Here is a 6,016-nt window from a genome sequence, read left to right as displayed (position 1 = left end):
GCCGGAGGCACGCCACCGCCTCCACGCCGTGTCCGCCGCCGCGGGCCTCGCCCGGCACCCCGCGCCGCCCCGTTCTCCGCCGCGCCCGGTCGCCGACATCCCCGGCCGGATCCGGGACGGGACCGGCCGGATCTGCCACCCCCGTCGCCTTCCTCTTCTTCTCCGGCCGCCGTCTACCTCAACTCCGGCGAGCATCTCCGTCGCCGCATCAAGATCCGTGCAACCCGAGGTTGACCCCCGAAATCCTCTAAGTCCTGTAATTTTGACATTATCATGTCATGTTCATCATGCTATATCTCTGCATCCGTAGCTCCGTTTTGCGCGTGTAATATATCAAATTGTTCGTCTCGACGAGTTCTTCATTTCTTTCCATTGCATCATTTTTATTTGAGCTCATCTTGATGCCCTAAATACTGTTTGAAGAGTGCATGTTGATGTTAACCTGCTGAAACTGTTATAACTTGCTCATTTATCATTTTTGCCATGATTGATGTGTGCATCCTATGAGGTTGATGCCTACATGTATGTTGATCTATGCCATGCCATCTTTCCAAAGGTGTTAACCATGTATTTTTGTGAGTTGTGTGCTGAGTGCATCGAGCTTGTTAAGGAGGGTACTTGCTGTTGCTGTTTTGCTAGACAGATTCTGTTATATTTTGTTGCTATGTTAACATGCTTCTACTAATCATTCTATGCATAATCTGGAGATGTTCTATAAACATGTTTTGATCTACATGTCATGCTCTATACATTCATGCCCTTGGTTGCAATTATAGCCTGCTGGTACATGTTGTTATCTTGCTCTAAAGTTGCTTCATAATGTTGCTATCATCCTGTTAACGTTAAGTTCACTTGTTCCCATGTGTTTTGCTAGTGATCCATGTACCCTATGAACTTTCTCTTGCCATGCTTAGCTTCACAAACATGCCTTTTTACTGTTGGTTGCCTTGCCATGCCATGTATTGCTCTGTGGTGAGTGGTTCAAGCTCACGAACATGCGTACTTATTGTTGTTCCTGCCATGTATGAATCTGTAATATAACTTGCCATGTTTATATGTGTGTCATCATATTTCCTATGCCTTTTTGGCTCATGGTCAGTAAGGGACTTTTGATCTATGAAATTAGTAGATTCATGCCATGCCTTTGTTTGCCATGAGTTCCTGTAACATGTTGTTTGATAGCTCTAAACATTGCAACCTGATGTTATTTCTGCCAAGTCTGAAACTGTTATTATTTGCAATCTTAGCATGTGTTTTGGAGCATGATCTAGTGTTTTCTGGAGTTAGCTCAGTGTTCATATTTTGTTGTGCTTTACCTGTACTTCATGCCCATGCCTTTTGTTATTATGTTGGGGTGCTGTAGCTTATTGTTTTGATGCTCGCAATATGCCTAGTTGCTGTTAAGACAGATTGTTGCTATGACTTGTATAGAGTCTGTGTGTTGAACCGTTGCTCCGTTTTGAGTGTGCTCTATATGAAACTTGCTTGATTTTGCATGTAGTGCCATATTATCATGTTGCATCCTTGTTTTGAGGTGTTTGCTTGATATTTGGGTGCATTTTGCATCAATGACATGCTTTACTTGTTTTGCCCATATCTTCTAGGCCGTAACTCCGAATCTAATGAACTTTATATGTAACTTGACTAGAATTTAATGTAGATCCTTTTGGTGCTCTTTAACTTGCTGTTTAACAACTTGAACATAAGGTTTATTCAGTTCTGGACCAATTACGAAGTATGCATATGAGGACTTACCGGAATTGTTATATGTTGTTCCCGGCCTCATTTAAACTTGTCTTGATGTGTTGTTCTTGTTTGCATCATCTCTTGCCATGAGTAGCCTCATGTAGCTTTGTCATGCATCATGCTTGTTGTGCATCATGTCTTGTTCATGTGTGGTGTGTTTACTATGTTGTGTGCTTCTTCTCGATAGTTCCCGTTTCGTTGCGATCGTGAGGATTCGTTCGTCTACGTGTGGTTCGTCTTCGTGGCTTCATCTTCTTCATGGACTCGTTCTTCTTCCTTGCGGGATTTCAGGCAAGATGACCGTCACCTTGGATCTCACTACTATCATTGCTATGCTAGTTGCTTCGTTCTATCGCTATGCTGCGTTACCTATCTTTTGCTCATCAAGCCTCCCAAATTACCATGAACCTCTAACCTTTGACACCCTTCCTAGAGAACCATTGCTTGGCTATGTTACCGCTTTGCTCAGCCCCTCTTATAGCGTTGCTAGTTGCAGGTGAAGTTGAAGATTGCTCCATGGTGGACAGGGTTTATGTTGGGATATCACAATATCTCTTATATTATTAATGCATCTATATATTTGGTAAAGGATGGAAGGCTCGGCCTTATGCCTGGTGTTTTGTTCCACTCTTGCCGCCCTAGTTTCCGTCATACCGGTGTTATGTTCCCGGATTTTGCGTTCCTAACGCGGTCGGGTGATTTATGGACCCCCCTGACAGTTCGCTTTGAATAAAACTCCTCCAGCAAGGCCCAACATTAGTTTTACCATTTGCCTCACCACCACCTACTTTTCCCTTGGGAGTAATTAACCCAAGGGTCATCTTTATTATAGCCCCCCCCGGGCCAATGCTTGTCTAAGTGTTGGTCCAAACTAGAGCCACTTGTAGCGCCACCTCGGGGAAACTTGAGGTCTGGTTCTAGTTGTATGTAGTGCTCATCCGGTCGTGGCCTGAGACGAGATACGCGCGGCTACTATCAGGATGTCGGCACGCCGGGAGGTCTTGCTGGTCTTGTTTTACCATTGTCGAAATGTCTTGTAAACCGGGATTCCGAGACTGATCGGGTCTTCCTGGGAGAAGGTCTATTCCTTCGTTGATCGCGAGAGCTTGTCATGGGCTAAGTTGGGACACCCCTGCAGGGTATAAACTTTCGAGAGTTGTGCCCGCGGTTATGTGGCAGATGGGAATTTGTTAATGTCCGGTTGTAGATAACTTGACACCTGATCCGAATTAAAACGCATCAACCGAGTGTGTAGCCGTGATGGTCTCTTCTCGGCGGAGTCCGGGAAGTGAACACGGTTTCTGGGTTATGTTTGACGTAAGTAGGAGTTCAGGATCACTTCTTGATCATTGCTAGTTTACGACCGTTCCGCTTGTTTCTCTTCTCGCTCTCATTTGCGTTGGTTAGCCACCATATATGCTTAGTCGCTGCTGCAACCTCACCACTTTACCCCTTCCTTTCCCATTAAGCTTTGCTAGTCTTGATACCCATGGTAATGGGATTGCTGAGTCCTCGTGGCTCACAGATTACTACAACAGCAGTTGCAGGTACAGGTTATGTGATGATCTTGACGCGAGAGCGATGCTTGCGTGCTTGAGTTCTTTTTCTGCTTCTTCTTCGATCAGGGGATAGGTTCCAGGTCGGCAGCCTGGGCTAGCAGGGTGGATGTCGTTTGAGCTTCTGTTTGTGTTTCATCCGTAGTCGGATGATGCTCTCATGTATTGTAATGTTGTATTCGTGTGGCATTGTATGCCTTATGTATGTATCCCCATCTATTATGTAATGTTGATGTAATGATATCCACCTTGCAAAAGCGTTCCAATATGCGGGTCTATCCTTGGTGGGACCTTCGAGTTCCTTTTGGATAGGGTCGCATATTGGGCGTGACAAGTTGGTATCAGAGCCTCGACCGACCTTAGGAGCCCCCCTTGATTGATCGTGTAGTTTGGCCGTTGTCGAGTCTAGAAAAAAACTGTTTTCGGAGTCTAGTTATATCGGAGAGTAGAATTCTTTTTACTCCTCTGCCCCTCCGTCGCTCTGGTGAGGAATCTTGACGTAGGTGTTTTGAACTACTCCTCTTCCCCTTCCAATTTTTCTTTAGGTTCACGCAGTTGGTTTTTTCGGTCGTTGGTTCTCAGCTCTTTTCATCCGGCGCAGTTCTCGTCAAGTTGACTCGAGTCTCTTCATCTTTGCCAAGTTCAATCCTTAGTTGTTTCTTTTTTCCCACCCACCCTCCCTTTTTCTTCTCAGAGCTGGAGTCCGTAATCGAGTATCCTTCCTACTCGTGCAAAGCCTTTGCTTTCTTTCCTCAATGATTTCAACCGGTGTTTTCTCTTCAAGATATTCCTTGGTTCCCCTTCCAAGTTTCCTTTGTTTTCCCGCCCTCCCACCCTCTTCTTCCCGGAGCCTAAGCCTCTTTCGAGCATCAATTACCTTCGTACGGAACCTCTTCAGCCTTCCCTCAATTATTTCAACCGGTGAATTCTCGTCTCGTTTGACATTCCTCATCTCTTTTCCTTTTCCGCTGGGTTCAATTCAAGTTTTTTTGGTGTTGATTATATTCTTTCCCTCAGCTCAAGTGTTTTCCCTGCTTGTTCGCCTCTCGCCAGTTTATCCTTCCGGAGTGTTCAAGATATCTCAGGAGACTTGTCTGTGTTTGAATTAATTCGAGGTTGTCACCTCATCCAAATATTTCATTTGTTTCGGTGCATCATCTATTCCACAATCCTTTCCAACGGTGGTTATCTCTTCAGTGGGCCCTAACCCACAGGTCTTTTCCCAGGATCTTACCTGACTCTTCTAATTCCCCGGAGTTATTCTCAAATTCTTTTCAAGTGTGACGTAAGAATGAATTTCACCAGTCACATGCTTTTCCAAGATCTCTTTCAAATCATTTCATTGCTGGCTCAACCTCTTTGCTTTTCATTCTTCCGGAGTATCTCAGTAATTTTGGTGGTGTTTCTCGTCGTCATTTGAAGACCGAAGAAGAGTTTTTCCTCTAAATCTTGCCCGTTCTCTCGAAGTTTCGTGGTTCTAGATTCATGTTATCCTCTCGAATTATTCCATTCGTCAGATATTCTTTTCTTACCCATCCGGAGTATGTCAGGAGTTGTTTTCCATTTCTTTTCACCGGAGGCCATCATTCTAGTTATCGTTCTCTATTTACCCCGGTGCTTCGTTCAAGTGTTCGTTAATCAGCTCGAGTTCTTCCTGTTCTTTGGCATCTAAATCCCCTCAAGCATATTTGGTTCCTCGAATTCTTCCCGATGACTCATTCTCTTTTCAGCAGTCATTTTTGAATTCTTACGGTGGTTCGTTCAAGATTCTTTTCCTTGTTTATCATATTAGTCCATTCGTTTCTTTTCACATTCTAACCACTCCGGTTAGAACGAGTGGTTTCATAGTCTATCTGGTTCCGTGAGCTTTCGATTCTCATCATTCTCGTCGTCCCTCTCTTCTTCTCGAGGATTCTCGATTCTTTGCTTCTTCTCTTGAGTTCTTGTTTCACCTCATCCCTTTTCCCTTCCGTCTCGGTCCTAAGATCTCGGGACGAGATCTCTTGTTAGTGGAGGAGTGTTGTAACGCCCCGGATTCGATGCGCCAGGTGTCTGCCAGTTATTCGCCGTCTTTGCCATGTCATTTGCTTGCGTGTTGCATTTTATCATGTCATCATGTGCATTTCATTTTGCATACGTGTTCGTCTCTTGCATCCGAGCATTTTCCCCGTTGACTGTTTTGCAATCCGGCACTCCTATGTCCTCCGGCGTCCCCTTTTTGTCTCTCGTTGTGAGTGGGTGTTAAACTTTCTCGGAATGGAACGAGGTTTGCCAAGCGGCCTTGGTATAGCATCGGTAGACCGCCTGTCAAGTTTCGTGCCATTTGGAGGTCGTTTGGTACTCCAACGGTTAACCGGGTAACCGTAAAAGCCTCTTTTGTTGCAGCCCAACACCCCCTCCAAAGTGGCCCAAAACCCAGCAAACTCCCCTCCATACTCTCGGTCGTTTGATCACGATCGCGTGGCCGAAAACCGCACCTCATTTGGAGTCTCCTAGCTCCCTCTACCTATAAATAAGTGATCCCCCTCCAAATTCGCGTTGCAACCCTAGCAGTTTTTCCTCCTCGCGCCGCCGGACGCGTCCGCCCGCGCCGGACACGTCCGCCGACCACGTCGCCCCGGCCAATCGTGGGACGCCACGTCACCCGCGCCGCCGCCCCAGCCTCTCGCGCGCCGCCACGTGTCCCCCAGCGCCCCACTTTGCCGCGGGCCCGC

The sequence above is a fragment of the Triticum dicoccoides genome, chromosome 5B (assembly GCF_002162155.2).
Source record: "Triticum dicoccoides isolate Atlit2015 ecotype Zavitan chromosome 5B, WEW_v2.0, whole genome shotgun sequence".
Lineage (NCBI taxonomy): Eukaryota > Viridiplantae > Streptophyta > Magnoliopsida > Poales > Poaceae > Triticum > Triticum dicoccoides.
The sequence above is the reverse complement of the archived record's forward strand: the minus strand, read 5'-3'. Positions refer to the sequence as shown.